Raw genomic sequence first — 18,346 nt, 5'->3', positions numbered from 1 at the left:
TATGCGTGTAAATTATGAATATTTATGAGGTTGAGAGGCCACTTAAGGGTTTGTTTACAAACATGTACTATGTATAAAGCTGTGGGACACATTTTTGACACCTGTGTTGTAACTCATCAACCACAATGTAAACATTGACTGGGGAAAATATTCTCAAATTATGGAAAGGTAAGATTCCTTTATAATTTCAGAAAATATGCAATACTAAATAGCTGTCTTTTTACACAGGTTCCTCCGCTACGAAAAATAAGTTTCGGGACATCCACGTTCTAGGGTTGATTCACAGCATAATTTCCCAGGGAATCCCTTCCATTGGCAAATTTATTTAATGTTTAAGGAAAGAAAGTGTGCTTCTTATTATTAATTCAGTTCGCAGAGTTAGATGCTTCATACATTGATCATTGATAAGTAGTGCGCTATCGCAGAGCTCCATGAGTTTGTATGTGCAAACCCTGTTAACGTTGAAATGGATGATTTAAATTACTAAATATAGTAACATGGATCTCCGAGTAGTGCCTTCTTGTTACACAAAAATTCTCCAGTCATACAACATTTACGATTAAATGCATTATAAAATCATGCACATGGATTGTTGGAGTCAAGTATAGTATCACTTTGACAAAAAACCAATGCTTATTTCAGAAAAATGAAGTTTCTCAAAAATATACATTTTCTAGGAATTCCTCCTGAACAACCTAATTTTTAGTAATCTTTACTTTGATTGGCTAAATTTACAGTCGTTCTTTCTTACACAGATTCCGATTGGATGAAACGTATAGACTTATATAAGAGGTATCATAGAGGGAATACACCGAAATCGATCGCCATATATTTCGCGTAAAATATGTTATGCAGTTCCCTGTCATGCCTGTCAGGTACCCTTGTCGAATTCTATTGAAGGTCTCACTCTGCATATTTCAAATTCAATTGCTGCTGTATGGTTTGAAAGGGAAACTTGCTTTGTTTTTATATATCGTTAAACCATATTAAGTTGGTCTAGACATTAGTAGTGGAAGTCAGAACAAGAACGTCAATATCCGATAACTGAGACTTATATAACACATATTATAGTAGTCTCAGGATATAAGAGGGTTTGGATGGGGTCCTTCATTTCTGTATTCTTTAATTTTTTAGGCCATTTTTCTCTATTATTTATACTTTTGCCCATTATTCATTGCTTTATAATTCGTTATATTTAAGCAACTCATAAGTTCTCTAATCTTTTTGGTCAATTTTTGTCTATTTTTTATATTTTTTGCCCATTATTCTCTATTTTGTTAACCCCCATCCACAATGCACCCTCATACATGTATAATGATGATAATGAAAATAAAACAATTTGGCTCGGATTGCTGTCTTAAAGAATCAGCAGCTATGTCATTGAACTGCCAAACCTTGAACATGTTGAAGAATTCTGATTTCACAATTTTTAACTATTGAATTCACCAGATTTTTTTAGATTATTTTATATAATATTAATATATTAAAAACAAAAATGAAATTAAATTATGTAAAAATGAAGCAAATCTCGTTTGAAAACAAAATGTATAGGTCCTTGGCACTAAGGAAGAACTAATAAACAACAATAAAACAGGAGACAATTTAAGATGAAAATAAGTTGAGAATATACAGGAAAAAAAAATGCACTATGAGTTTGAACTTACTTTAATATAGTCTCTGATGAGCAAAAGATTATTTGCCAAATTTAGATTTCGTGATCATTATCTGAAAATAGAAAGAGATCGATATTTGCATTTATAAAGCAAGACAGATAATGTACTGCGCCTATTAAAAGAAACAGTAGAAGATGAAATGCACTTTTTATAAGGATGCCCTGTTCTTAAAAATAGCAGAAAGCCATTTATCAATAATCTGAACAACTGATGTATATGATTTTAGTAAGCTGAAGAAAGCAGCTCGGAAATCGTGACTTTTGCAAAGGAGAGGCGAAAGATACCAAAGGAACATTCAAACTCATAAGTCACAAATAAACTGACAACGCCATGGCTAAAAAATAAAAAGGCAAACAAACAAACAAGAGTACACAAAACAACATAGAAAACCAAAGACCAAGCAACACGAACGCCACCAAAAACTGGATCTCAGGTGCTCCGGGAGGGTAAGCAGATCCTGCTCCACATGTGGCACTCGTCATGTTGCTCATGTAAGTACAAACCCGGTGATATGTCAACTCGGTAGGTCACATTCGGGGGAAAGGGGACGAGATTGTAGCTACGACAAATTTATTGGAACATATCCGTCGTCATCTATGAAAGTCAAACAGATATTCCATAACGGTCAACCAATTCGTGATGGCGTCCGTGAAATTTACGAAGGGATGATTTCACATTCACCACTTGGAACTCTTGGTTTAATAGCTTCCTTGTGAGCAGCAACCCCCTATCAAGGAAATCATGATAGGAAACACAAGCCTCGTATCAACTGGGAGATATACTCCGTATTGCAATAAGAGAATGATGGAGTTGTCTCTCTTTGTATGATCTTGCAGGATAATGCATTGTTATGATTATGTTAAAGGTTCTGTATCTGTATCTGTATGTATACGTTGAAAATACCAATTCTGGCTTTTATTCAATGGGAGAGAGAGACACTTATTGACGGTGTTGGAGAGCTGCCTTCAAGCTCTCAACTGTATTTGCGCATACAATGCTGTCTTCCAGTTGGTTCCAATGTATTATGCTCTTGACAAAGAAAGAGACCTTATATGGATCCGTGTTGTATGGAATAGTGTCTATACTGCAGTGGCGGATCCAGAACTTTTCATAAGGGGGGCCCGCTGACTGACCTAAGGGGGGGGGGCTCCAGTCATGCTTCAGTGATTCCCTATATAATCAACCAATTTTTTCCCACGAAAGGGGGCCCAGGCCCCCCCCCCCTGGATCCGCCTATGCCTAGTGCCTTCTTATTGTTCTTTACTGAATTTGTCACTATATTGGCACTTTCAAAGTTTAAATTTTTTAGGTTTAATTTTTTTCTCTTTGGTTTACTTCTAACCAGAAAATCGTTTTTTAACAATCAACTGTATAGTCATTTTAATGAAATGTAATACACTTTAATATTACGTTTGTTTGTGATTTTAGGAATAATTGTATTTTAATTAATCCGCCCTTCAATTGGTTACATAAGCCGCTATCTGTATATGTATATGCTACATTTTATTACGGTAATATGATCAAGCATGAATACAAGAATCTTTGGGGTACATGTCAATTCAATGAAACAGGAACCCAACGGCACAAAAGTTCGTAAAAAAGTATTTATAATTGAGGATCGGGAACACACTATTAGCTGAAAATCACCAAGTTGTCTCAGAATGCCGAGCCGAGAAAATGGTAGCCGTAACAAAATTAGTATTTCTAAGAATACTTGAAGTTTAAAGTAATTTTGCCGCTATCTAGGATCGTCTTAACTTAAATGCAGAGCATGGTGACGACAATTTGATTTTCGTGGAAAAAGGGGGGAGGGCGGGGTTTTTATTTTTGCGAACGGAATATCCATTTTTTCTGATTGATAGTCTGGCTTATTCGGCTTTGCCGCGCCAAATTGTTTTCATTTTAGTACACAAGCCTATCCCTTCACCTCCAGTATAGCAAATGGTCGTCACTAATATCAATACAAAAGTTTACTAGTTGGAATAACATGCAGGCACAGTTTAAGCATTTGATGTGGCTGCATTAGTTAAATCAGAATCCATATATATAGATAAGTTTTGTGGCATTACAAGAAGGTATTGGAGCCGAAATTTTAGTATACAGAAGGTGAGCTTCAAGGCAAAAGAACAAAAGTATGCCATAGTCATAAGTTGTGTACTTTCACTGCATGTATTTATTTGAGTTTGTTCTGATGTTAAGTTTACTTGTTGGCCAAGTGGACCATAACAATCATTTACCAGTATAACCATCGTTTACTATACACATCGAAAGCGTAACAATAGTTCTTCCTATAGGCAATCAAATCATGAAACGGATTTTTGTGGGAAACTATAAACCATGAATTCCTTATTAGCTAATGTTTCAATAGCTTATAATGAATTAATGGTTTATAAGGAAGTCATCGTTATCGTCATCATACATCACCCACTCTCCATGATATCTATTAATGACCTCTGTCATTTATATAAAATCCGTTGGGTATTCATCACATTCGCACGAAGCTTTATTCACTACCTCTTTCAAAACTTCATTCTCTGTACAGCTTAATATGTTTGGAAAACACTGTAACAAATCCATTCAAGCCAATACAAATTTATAGCTATCATCTCGGATATAGCCAATCAGAAAAGATCCTTTCTTAAACTTTCCTTTTCCAAAAAGGTCTCGATGCCATCAACTTGGGCAACATCCCACATCATAAATCAGTTTACTCGAAAATACCTCCCTACTTTAAAGATCAGTCGGTACCTATTATTTCTTATACCTATATACCAAACCAATTGCAACTAAAATTTTCAATTACAAACACGTGTTGCAGGATCTCAATATTGACGTCTTAAAAGTCTAAACATCCTGATTACACCTGCGCTAGTTCCAGATTCATATATAATCCGGCTGGCCACGTCATTACTGGTGACCTGAACATTGTCAATAACACATCTCTGCGAAATGTTTTATCCAAAGACTCGAAATATCGCGAATCCATCAATTGGAAACACAACTTCAAAATACTGATGGGTCAGTCGAAGGTTATGCCAGTCAATGGGCTATTTGCGATAAAGAAGACATAGTTGGTCATTCCGAATGGGTGAAGGCTGTGATGTCGTTGATAAAAAAACATTTTTTTTTAAAATCTGAATGGGTCTATGAATACACACAAATACGCCTGCAAATGAATTATATATCTTCAAGTTTATACGATATTTCAGAGCTTGCGTTTCCTATCTCGATTTCCTTAATAAAGGGTTGCTGCTTACAAGGAAGCTATTGAACGAATAATTCCAAGTGATGAAGTTGAAATCATCCCTTTGTAAATTTTAGGGTCGCCATAACGAGTTGATTGACCGTTATGGAATATCTAATTTACAGATGACGACGGATATGTTCCAATTGTCGTAACCAAAATCCTCGAATGTAACCTACCTAAAAAGACTTATCATTGGATTTGTACTAACACGAGTAACACGACGAGTGCCACATGTGGAGCAGGATCTGCTTACTCTTCCGGAGTACACGAGATTAGCCCCGGTTTTTAGTGGGGAATGTGTTGCTCAGTCTTCAGTTTTCTGTGTTGTGTTTTGTGTACAGTTACATGTACGTCTTTTCGTTGTTTTTCGTTTTTTGCCATGGCATTGTCAGTTTGTTTTCGACTTGCTAGTTTGAATATCCCTTTGGTATCATTCGCCTTTCTACTACCTAACAAACAACAAAACTTAACTTTTATACAAGAGCAAAAGGTTTGAGTGATACAATCTTAAGATTGATTGCTTTTTTGGTGTTTTAACCAATCTGATTAAAATTCAAATCTATCTTAACTCGCGTGATCGTGTATATAAGATGATAACGAAATCGGAGATCTATATTTTAATTCGATTGGTGTTTAAACGTGGTTTCAGCAAAATTGGCTATTTTGTGGTGACCACAGTTTTTATTGGTGGAGGAAACCGAAGTGCACGGAGAAAACCACTGAATTTCGACAGGAAAACTGGCAATTCTATATAGTCAATAAAGATTTGAGTCGTCACGTGCCGCGCTCGAACTCACAGCCTCAGTGTTGACAGGCGAATTAGACTATTTACCGGATTTGTAATAACATAAGCAACACGACAGGTGCCACATGTGGAGCAGGATCTGCTTACCCTTCCGGAGAACCGGAGATCACCCCCAGTTTTTGGTGGGGTTCGTGTTGCTTAGTCTTTAGTTTTCTATGTTGTATCATCTGTACTATTATTTGTCTGTTTGTCTTTTTATTTTTGGCCATGGCGTTGTCAGTTTGTTTTCGATCTATGAGTTTGACTGTCCCTCTGATATCTTTCGTCCCTCTCTTCTAGTTGTACAGTAGTTGAACTACTTAGATCACTCGGCCACCGAAAAATGTCTCAAGTAAAACTTTAATTTTTTACTGCTTTAACTGTCAGCATACATGTTTTATAATATAACAGTGTTCGAATTTTTCCGTATTTTTTCATCAGTATATTGTTGAATAAAGGCAAGCCCTGAATACTCAAAAAAGAGTGGTTGGACATTTGAAGGGCCCACTGAAAAAATGTACAAAGCCCCACAAATATTTGGCCATAGAAGGGGGGGGGGGGTGGCCCCTGAATCCGTTCCTGATGAAGACATGTAAACCCAGCAATTTAAGACAGAGCAATAAATTCGGACAAACATTTAAACCAGAGTTTTTCCTTTCATCTGAGGTATGTTTTTGGCGGTCTTTGAAATAGTTAAAGCACGGAAAGGTAATTTTATGAGTTAGAATAAATCAGAAGCAAACGGGTCCGATTCCATTGATTTTTCCTATTTGATTGTCGTTATTCATTTCTTGTTTTCTTTCAGGTAGATACAAAACAACCCGTGCTGATCAAATTCTGCGTCAGATGGTTCACAAGGACTGGCCGAGTTGATGATGTGTTTGACGAATTTTCCTACGTTGATGAAGAAATGGGTGAATTCGACTATTCACCATCACCTAACAAGGAAAACTGGTGCACGTGGCTCTGAAATTTATTACCCAGCTGGAGAGGTCAGAGGCGTTCCATTCCTTCTGTTATGTTCAGAAGAAGAGGGTCAAATTACTTTCGGTATTCACTAACCTACATAAGAAATTAACGAAATATCGTTTAGGAAGAAACGTCGATCCAAGTCCTGTTTCAACTATATGTCTACCTCACTGTCGACAATTCAAAAGGCACAACAATTGCGTAGCACCAAAAGAATTTTATTTTGCCTTTAGATAAATATTCTAACAATATAGCAAAATGAAAATAAAAAAAATAACCCAATGCACCACCGAATTTGTTTCTGAATCTAAGAAATCGGACATTTTACGACCGAGGAAGATGAGGGGGTCTTTTGTATTTTGTTAAGTAAGACATTTTTTTAATTAATACTATAGCTAAAAAATAATATACTTTTCAACACACATTGGGAGTTGATTATTTTCTTTTCTACACATGCGATTTTTTAATGAGTAGATGTTTTAAAAATTAGCTATTTTTTGCGTACAAAATGTGGATGAAACTTCTTTGTTGTTCCACCAATTATGTTTGCCCAGTCTTTAGTTTTCTGTGTTGTGTTTTGGGTACTGATGTTTGTGTTTTGGTCTTTTTTTTTGCAATGGCGTTGTCAGTTTATATTCGACTTATGAGTTTGAATGTCCCTTTGGTATCTTTCGCCTCTCTTTTATATATGAACTTTATATTGTTGTGAATGTAACATTGTTTTAAAAAAATAACAATATTTTTGAAGCATTTCCAATATTCTAAACTTTAACGATTGGTATGATTATAGAAGGCAAATATTATATTGAATAATATAACCAAAGACTTGAAACCAGTATATATGTTGGAAATCTCCGAAACCGATAAGGAACAACATCAAATTATTTCAACTGTTCTAGCAGTCTGAATTCTACTTGAAAAAATGCCGACAGCGCAAAATAAGCACATAAAGTTTAAATAACCTAACATGTTGAATGATGCACATGCCTTGCACGACTAAACGTCAAAGAGAAAAGTCAAACACGCTGATAAATAAACAAAGGGCGAACACGTTGCATAAATTAACCATTTACCGATCCGGCCACATTAAAAAAAACCTGTTTTAGAACGGCACACACAAGAATGCACTGAATTTAAACAGTAAATACAGTGATTATAATTTTCAAAAACTTGTGCCTCCATTCTTTGGTAACACGGAATTACCTATTCTATTTTACAAAGCAGAAACATAATTTTTGGTAACACATCTATTACTTCCGGCTTCTTCAATCTCGGCATGATGTGATGTTTGTAGCCATATCGTCACATGAGATCTCAACATTTTTGCAAGAACGAGAGGTTATGATTTTTTTTTAAAAGAACAAAAAATATCTTCAACCTTCTATTATTGTATGTAGATACGTGTCTCTTGATTATTGTCTGTGTCGTTTAGTATAGAGCTTTGTCTCTTTGACGTATGTCTCACTTATCCCTTTCTTCAAAATTGACCTTCATAAAAAGATAATAAGACGATGACCATATTACCTTTTATTCAAATAAGAAAACTTCTCTTTGATGAGCGTACAAGTCGAAAAAGTCATTAACTGTCAATCGAATTGAAAGCACCATCAAAAACACCCAAAAAGTTCATGACAATTTAAAAAAAAAGTTGATTCCATTGGGTCGTATTATTTGGTTTTTATCGCGCTTGTATTTTAAACGTTTTGTGTGGAATTTCAAATACAAACTCTTGTATATATTGTGTAGATTTTTTTTTAATACAATGATCAAGATCCAGTAAGTTTTTGGTTTGAGCATTGCTTGAATATTATTTTCTAATATAACAAGTGAGATCTGTACTGAACTCAAGATCAGCAGTCTAAATGATATAAGTTTAATAAAATGCCAAAAAATGAACCTAAATAATGTAGCCTGTTTTCGTTATGATAGATTTGTAATACACGATTCAGATGTACTTTTTTGTACAATGCTTTACGTGTACCAACACTTTTGATAAAAACTATCAATTCATTTCACTTTTTCATAAGTATTTCAAAACTGAAAAAGGGTCCTTTACAAGTACCATACAGTAAGTGTGTTTGTATATTATGCTACCCTGTAGAAGTACAAAATTGGTTCCTCACACTTTTCGTAAGGCACCGACCATTTTTCTTCAGTGGTGAGAGCATGTGTTTTTCTCGCCTCAAACAATTTTATCGACTTAATTAAAAACATACAAAAAATACAGGAACAAGAATTTATTTTTGAAAATCAAATTTGTACCCCCTCCCAATTAAACAATACCCATGTCCCCACAAAAGTCTAGAGATTTCTAAAAATACAAAACCGACAAAAAATAACGTTGTAAATATGATGCATCGATGACCAGACATTTTATACATTAAAGTTGTCTCTCTTTTACCAGAAAAAAATCTCTAGCAAGTTAAACATAAATACAATGAATTATAGATGATAAGTCATTCAAAAATCAACACGATATCATCTTTTATAAGATAATAACGAAATTGCAGCCTCAAATGAGATGCGGGGTGTGTACCAATGAGACAGAAAACAAACGACACAAATAAACGATATACAGACGTTTGACACAATAACTTTCTACTATGTCTATAGTATCTAGTTGTAATCTCAAAAACATAATGCATTTTCAGAAAGTCAATTCCATTTGTGTGGGCATAGTGGTTGCAAGTCAGTTCAACTGTTACCCCTAATTACTAGATAATAAGATGTAGCTTGATCCTTATTATCAGCGAGTCATATGAGGCTAACTATTTGAGACTTTTGAATTTAAGACCTCAGCATGTTTCATAAAATGCGATATGGCTTGTGAGTAGTCCTGAATGGCTTAAGGGCAAAACCAGCATTGCAAAAGAGTTTTAGGCATATACAGGTGCAAGATGTATAATCATATATGCGGATTTGGTTGATTGAATGTCGTTTGCTAACCGCACAGTGACAGATATTTCATGAATATTCAGGACGAGAACAAATAAGAAATAATCTAATAGAGTGGGTAAACCTGGATGATCATGGTGAGGGGCAGAATTTCAAAGACACCTCGAAAAGGAATTTTCGCAATGAAACAGACTACTAACAGACCCCTGAACAAGTGGTTGCAATGGTTTTTTAACGTGCAGATGGCGGTGTCACTCTTCCTACACGAGGCACCGCATTTAACTTTACCATTCCGACTGAACGTGACTACGTATTTTACTATTTATACGTATGCATAACCAAGTGGGCTCCATTCTCGAACATGGGTTTTACTGCCAGATGGTAGAATTCCATGGATTACCATATTTCTATACTCCAATCCACCTTTGGGGTCATTTCATTCATTTATTTAATGTTTACTTATTCAGGGTTATATCTGGTCTATATACCAGCTTCGATAAGTGTTTGGTATTACCATAAATTTTCACTTCTTCGTACTATGAACATCAAAATTATTTATTTTGTAAAAATATTTCCTTTCTCCATTTGAACTGTACACGTATACCTGACAACAAAATTATTTTCATTTACCTGCGTTTAAAGTAATTGCAAATGGCTGATATTTTTGTTCAAGAATATTGTTTTTCTTAAATTGTTTAACATTTCACAGCGGAATAACATGTTACTTTAATTATTCTTCCCTTAGTTTATTTATTTTGTATTTACATTGTATCATAGATCAAATTTATTTGTTCAGTGTATGTTCACTGGTGTTAATATGTCTTTTGATTGAGTTAAGCCATTCCAATTGATATTTTATAGTGTGTCTTTCTATGTTGTGATGTTACACTATTGTTTCAGATAAGGATGAAGGCTTGGTACCATTAAAACGTTTAAACCCGCTGCAATTGTTTGCACCTGTCCTAAGTCAGGAATCTGATGTTCAGTAGTTGTCGTTTGTTGATGTGGTTCATAAGTGTTTCTCGTTTCTCGTTTCATATAAATTAGACCGTTGGTTTTCCCGTTTGAATGGTTTTACACTAGTAATTTTTGGGGCCCTTTTATAGCTTGCTGTTCGGTGTGAGCCAAGGCTTCGTGTTGAAGACCGTACTTTGACCTATAATGGTTTACTTTTATAAATTTTGACTTGGATGGAGAGTTGTCTCATTGGCACTCATACCACATCTTCTTATCTAGGTATAAATAAATTAACTAGGTATTCATAATTATGAATGATTACATTTTTGAAATTGTCTAAAATTATGATCAATTGCCAATTATGAGTTTTCATTCATTTACCAAATATTCAACCAATCATGGAATAATGATTTTTATCTCCCAAATTGTAAAGGATGTGCTGTTTGTCTCATTCTCTTTTTCTATTTTGAATTTAGAAAGGCAGTGATTAGCCACACACAGACACAATGGTTTTGTCTCTGAAAAGCCCAGAATGTGGGATTTTTATCATATAATAATGGTATTTTCCAATGTCTAAACATTTTAATGATTGACTGATTGATGGTTTGTTGCTTAACGTCTAGTGGCAAATATTTCACGCATATTCAGGATGAGAACAAATTAACCATAGATACAATAGGTAGGTCCTGTAATAGAGGTCCAGTGGCAAATGTTTCATGCATATTCAGGCCGAGAACAAATTAACAATAGATAAATAGGTAGGTCCTGCAATTGAGGCCACATGGGATGAAGGTCGGGAAAATTTAGACTGTCACTGGAAAATTAGGGTATATTGGATAGTGACATTGCAACAGGCTATTATAAGGACCCCTTCAAGAGTTTTTGCAATGGTCTTTGGCGTGCAAAGAGCATGGCACTCTCTTTACACGAGTAATCGGATTTAACGTTCCCATTCTGATCGGACGTAGCTGCGTACATGTACATCCCGCACAGCCAAAAGGACGCCACACTTTTACAAGGGTTTGACTGCCGGTCGGAAGAAGACCTAAGTGACCATATTCTTTTTATTCCCCATGCAGTCAATCTGATTAAAATTAAGACCTATATTAACTCGCCTGCTCGTACATAGGATAACGAAATCAGAGGTCTATATTTTGATTAGATTGATTCCCAAGTCACCCTTATTATTTAAATTGCTAAGGTCTAATATCGATGATTGAATTTTTGGGTGAAAATACGATTTTTAAAATAACAAAAATTGCAAAAAGAAAAATTCGCGTATTTGCCTTAAATCAATGGTTTTGATTAGAAAATAACACTCTGTAAATATTAGACCAATTGGCCAACTATTTACCTTGGTACAGTGTATCCAATTTCATTATATATGGAAAATGCATTGCCTTGTATCGTTTCTTTTGTTGACTAGTATATAAAGAATATGAAAACAAAACGATAATCTGTATAATCAATTGCAATTACATTACATCTCATTATGTTGATAATGGTCAAATATGAAAGATGTAGCCCAATTCCGTTGAACTTGTTTTCCACCAGTGTCATTTTCAACTTCCTTTTTGTAAAACTTTGTATTTTAATTTACAGTATTACAGCTTCACTGATGTAATTCGAGATCGATCTAACAATTATAATTATGTCTTATTCCTATAAACATTTGACCAACTTTTACATGTCCAAAGATAACTCAGAACTGCAATTTTGATAGAATTTTGCAAATTTTGAGTATTTATACAAAAAACTCATAAGATAGACATTCTTGGCAAAAACTGCCTTTTCATTGTCATGCTTAATGTCTTTCAGATACCAATTAATATTTCAGGTTTGCTAAAGATGTCCTTCGATGCCGAACTTCGTGTAAAATGTAATCTTGTTCACAGGCAATACATAGGGCCCATATTTTGAAAATGGAATGTGTAAATATTGAAATGTTAAAAATATATTATATAGACTCTTAAATATTAAAATTTCAATTTTTTTATTCCTTGAAAGAAACAGATTATTAAAGTGGACATTAGCCCTCCTCTTGCATCTGGTATATATTTAACAAACTGCTTCTGTGTTCTCATGGTAACGTATTCGGTTTGATCGCGGGAGGTCAAGGGCTCAATCCACGTCTGGTGCAATCCAAAGACTCTCAAGTTGGTACTCGCTGCTCCTGTGTCTAGAATGTGGCATTTAGGCAAAGAAGAAAAAATCTGATCGGCTCTGAGGCGGATGATACGGACTGATATCTTTTGAATCCGACTTAGTGTGTTAGTCTTGTAGAGAGCAGGTGTAAATTCATTTCTTATCTACATCACAGTAGTTATCATAAAAAAGCATGATATATTTGCCGCCTAACATTCAACATACAACAATCAAACAATATATGTTTTAAGTTATCTTAATTAAGACAGCGCCAATCTATCTATAAGTATTGTGAAAATAAAAGGGAGATAACAAGTCACTTCAGTTGCCATATAAAGAGCAAATACATATGAAGGTAAATAAAATATGTTTCAGCTTTAATTTTAGAAATAATTTGATCTAGAGTTTGATATCTCATTTCCGATTTGTAGATAAAGATCTAACTATTTAATGGATTATCTTCAATTTGCCTCGGTGTCATGAAAATTCTTTGTTATTTAGCGTATTTAAATCATGTCACCTCACCTCGCTGTGACATTTATATCTCAAATTTCTTCGGGTGAATCTTTTTTTTTCTTGTTGAGAGGATTGGTTTAAATAGAGTCATTTTATATTATTTCAGATTTAATGTTACAAATGACAGTTAAAATTGCTACAGAAATATTTGTGGTATTTTCAATTTATCACAGTCTCAAATTCAGATAAAAAATAGACTATTTGTGGATCGATCTATAAACGTTTAATATTTTATAATAATTATAACACACCATATATAAAAGTAACAGTAAGATATTTTGTGACTGTAACCTATATGGGTGGTAAATCTACATTTTTATCACTTGCAGTGTAATACAATTTAAAAAGTTTCGAGTCGATATTAAAAAATCCAAAATTCCAACAAATAATTTTTTTTTAAATGAAGTATTTGACAATGCGCATCAACATCGGTGTTGAAAAATGTGTAGTGGAAGTTCTTCATAACACATTTTTAATTAAAATTCTGTACACCCCTGATTATACCAAAATAACTAATATTACAAAGTTACGAGTCGATATCGAACAAAATGCTGCAAGCAGTAACACCTATCCAACGTTTTCTGTCGAGAAAAAGAAAACCTGCAGTATTCTCAAATACAAATTTTTAAAAATGTGATTATTTGAGGAAAACCGAATTTTATTAGTGATATAGATTATACACTGATATAGCTGATAAGATATATATATATAAGATATGTTCTACTTTAAAATGGAGATATTTCCTTCAGATCAAATGTCTTCATGATTTTTATAATAGAATTTATTCGTTTATCGCTGCCATAAAATTTTACATCATAATCCCCATTTCTGGAACTTGTACATGAAGTGCATTATTTTTGTACTTAGACAAAATTGTGTCCCAAGGCAACTTAATATAATTTGATTCTGCAAAAAAATAAAACCACCAGTCTTCATTTTACTGAAGCTTAATACATAATGACTTACAACAGTAATTTTTTTCTAGAAAGACACACTTTTTAACCTAAAACATACAAGAAAAAAATTAATTTAAAACCGCGAAATTACACGCGCATTCTTGATAATATCGGCATGTTAACTACAGTACGGTTCGCATGAACGCCTGTTAAGATTGAAAATGAAGCGTGTCGGCAGCATACGCGGGATGACAGCACGTCGACGAAAGCTTTTAATCATTTTCAGTAATTTTCTGTAAGTGTCAAGATAACTTACACCTCTTGTTAAGTGACATGTTAAAACAGAAGTTTGTAAGAAAACAAACGAAATATAAATTTCTGTGGATAAGGTTTACAAACGCCCTCATTGACTTTTTGCAATTGCTAATGCAAATGTTGACGGAAGGTAATGTATATTAACTTAACATAACAATTAACACCACCTATGTATAAACAACAGTTATTAATGTTGTTCATAAAAAGTTTAGGGTTTCATTTGAATAAATAAAATCGAAAGCTTTTTAAACGTCTTGAAGGACAATCTTACCCTTAAAATTGTCTCAGAGTTACAACATATAAGACTATACAACGAAGGCAAATATTTACTACAATAGCAGCCTTGGTCACTATAAGATGATTTATTATGTTTCATGGTCCATTAAGTTCAATTGTCATGTGATATATAAGTTTTGATGAGTTTTCTGTGCTTAATCTACGTTCTGATGTGACTTCCTTAAAATGTTTCATTTTTTGTTGATAAGCATGTATATCTTCAACATATTGTCAGGTTAAACACATAGAGGGATAAACACATTCAAGCTTACAACACTTTCATCAACGTGTTTATAAGGGGAAGACCATACATAGGATAAAAACATGTTTACGAATCCATTACAGGAAACATGTAAGGGTTTATGTTTAAGGCCCTAAACACATTTTTTTAGAGTGTACGTCAATCATATAATATGTTTCTTTAAGATGTCCAACACATATGTTTAATGCTTTTTTTTTATTTATCTTTAATTTAGATTTGATTCATATCGGTATGATTTTTCACTAATACCTTCTTTTATTATAGTGTACACTGCATCTTTTTGGACAAAGGTAGGATCATTTTTTGAGTTTCCAATGTATTTATGTTTCTAGCACGGATATTAAAAATCCTTTCGTATACGCATGTCTCAAGTCAGGAACCTCCTCCGTGCATGGTTGTCTGAAGTTATCTTAATGTGTTTTTTTTTAATTTAAATAATTTGCTTTTGATGGCTGTTCTTGATAGTCTCTGTTTAATTTATTCATTACTTTTCTAGACATTTATTTAAAACTGAGTTTTTGCATAATTGGCGACAACGATGGGAGTGTTAAACACTAACTGGCGGTACTTATTGTCTTTAAGATAATACCATTTTGGTTATGCAAACCTTTACAAAAAATACAAAACTTGAAATATTGTAATAGGACGAAATATATAGGTTAAAGGGCGTTGATTGGTCCTCTATACATGATATTTGGAAACAAATACCAGATTATTTCTTACAGCGATTTCGGGGAACGACCATTTCATTTCTGGGGATGGGGCGGAAGGTTTTTGAAAATGAATATCCTGTGAATATTTTGACATGGAAAGAGCTGAAAATAAAAATCTTTGGCCAACACAAGATGAAAATGAATAATCTGCTACACAAAATGCAGGAAACACATGTGAACAAAAGGGAAAACAAAGATTCGGAAAACAAATCAGCACGCGTAGCAACATATGAAAATGAATAGTAGAAAAAATCTTCCTGGCCTCCTCCAGAATATCAAATGGTCGTCCCCTTACTTATATGTTTAGTCCCCGACGAAGGGCTATATGGTTGTATTTTGTATTTGTAAATATGAAAAACATTGTCTCATTGCGGTGTAATGGAAAGAATTTTTGTTCAGAACTATGTAGTATATACATGTCGTTTTAGATAAAAAAAATGACCGATTGTGTGTGTTACATGAGACAGTATATATATATAAGTACTTATAAAATTCTGGATTAGTGCAGTTGAAAGTTGATGTTAAATGCCCCTTCAACCATTATGATTTTCAATTAAATATACCTATACAAGGTTGACAGAAGCGGGTCTTGGATTTTCAATTGAATTGTCAAAAAAAGGATGGGGTTAACATCCTATTTTTTCACATTTCTGTAAAAAGGAGGGAGTGACAAAATTGGGGCTGTAAACATAAACAGTGAAAGCATGTAACTGCTATGGTTTTTTTTTTACATTGCCTGTATGTGTACAGCTTTCCATCTTTCTCACTTTAAAACACTGATGGCAATATTCTTTCTCCGTCAGTGTAACTTATAAAAAAATATAGCAGGAATGGAAAAAATATTGGACAATACAACAGATCATAACAAGCACCAACAAACGACTCCTGCGGGTTACTAATGAAACAACTATCCACCAAATGACGTGGGTGTTAAAAACTATTGATCACCTTACCTTATTTATAGAAATTGGATAAAAAAAAAACATGTCAAAATGTAAAAAAAAAATCAAACACAAAAAAAAACAAGGGCCTGATTTATTCTTATACAATAAAAGAAAAACAAATACGACAGACAGGAAACGACAAGAACTGAATTACATGCTCCTGACTTTGGACAGACACATATATATACTTAATGTGACGAGTTTAAACATGTTTATGTGTGCCCAACCCTTCCCTTACCTTGGAAAAAGGTGGTTCAATAGCACAAAGCAAGAACAAAATGTAAACAAAAGTTGGAGATGGCTTGACACATCAGATTGGCACGAAACACAAAAACAACTAACATAAAGTGATCTAAAGTCAAATGATGCGAAATACAATTTTCTTCCAGACTAAAGTATCAAACAGTATACACACCCCATAGATTTAGTGTTAAGACGTCATAAATTAGTTTCTTTTCAATTGTATTTTCTGTACTATTAAGCTTTGTATCCTATCTTCTTACAGATTGGTCTTTAACTTTCAGCACTTCTGTTTTGACATGAATTATCATTAATATGGTCATAATTATAAATGAACTGTTTACAAAACTGTCGAAATACTAAGGATTTTCTACCCAAGGAATAGATTACCTTGGCTGTATTTGGCAAAACCTTTCGGAATTTTGTGTCATCAATGCTCCTCAGCTTCGTACTTAATTTGGCTTTTTAATTTTTTTGGTTCGAGCGTTACTTATGAGTTTTTTGTATTCGAAATGCACGTCTAGCGTATAAAATTTTAATATAAGTATGAAGATGTGGTATGGGTTAAAAGTAAACAATTATAGGTCAAAGTATGGCCTTCAACAACGAGCCTTGGCTCACACAGAACAGTAAGCTAAAAAGGGCCCAAAAAAGACTATAGTGGTAAACAATTCAAACAGGAAAACCAACGGTCTAATCTATATAAAAATCATTAAGCCTGGTATCCATGATGAGTTTATTTCATATATTTTTTTAAATATACAATACTGATATAGATTAAAACCACTATGACTGTCAGATGGTATATATAGTGGTTTCAGTGTTTTCATACATGTACGCCGAATTCTTGATGAAATCTCAGACTTCGAGCCAAATTCGTCGATATCAACACCGCACCTGAAAAAAAGGCCAAAACGAATGACACAAGCAAGTTATTTGTACGATAGCACCATGTAAGATTGAAGAAAATTTATGATACAAACATGGTTGCACCTGAATTAACGATTCTATACAAGAAATTCGGTTTACTTGCTTTTAGGGCTCAATGACTTTAGAGAGTATGTTATAAATATGATAATCAAATTAACACTTTTTTTGTTAAAAGTTTAATTGTGTTCCTTTTGTGTGTGGCTAGTATCTCTCAACAAGCACCGGGTGTTTCCTGACTAAAATATGAAAAGCAGAAATTATTGGTTACAATTGATAGTTACTCTATCATCAGAAATGTTCCGAACTGTCGTTATGACGATCTGGTTACCATAATTAAAAAGATGGCGGGAAACAGTTCGTAAGTAATGGCTTTACCAGCAGAAGTATAATTAGTTGTAGTAAAAAAGCGATAATATAATTTTACAAGCTGTTCAAGTCATTGAAGAAACTAATCTCTATTTTGCTGCACTTGTAAACATTGTGCATTAAATAAACATATCCGTTCCTGTGTCGGTTTCGGTGTATAGACATAATTAATTAACTCATTCAGCGTCAATGTGCCGTATTATTGGATGAAAAAATTA

General features: G+C 33.8%; 1 long non-coding RNA gene across 1 annotated transcript; it reads left to right on the top strand.

Annotated features, from left to right (window-relative positions):
• The first annotated feature begins 53 nt into the window (after positions 1 to 53).
• LOC127729933 (uncharacterized) lies at positions 54 to 7,097 on the top strand. Its single transcript, XR_007994899.1, has 2 exons — positions 54 to 168; positions 6,510 to 7,097. It is a non-coding gene; the product is annotated as an uncharacterized LOC127729933 (long non-coding RNA).
• The last annotated feature ends 11,249 nt before the right edge of the window (positions 7,098 to 18,346 follow it).

The sequence above is a fragment of the Mytilus californianus genome, unplaced genomic scaffold, assembly GCF_021869535.1.
Source record: "Mytilus californianus isolate M0D057914Y unplaced genomic scaffold, xbMytCali1.0.p SCAF_2, whole genome shotgun sequence".
In the NCBI taxonomy this organism is placed as follows: Eukaryota; Metazoa; Mollusca; class Bivalvia; order Mytilida; family Mytilidae; genus Mytilus; species Mytilus californianus.
This window is presented reverse-complemented; position numbering and strand designations above follow the sequence as displayed.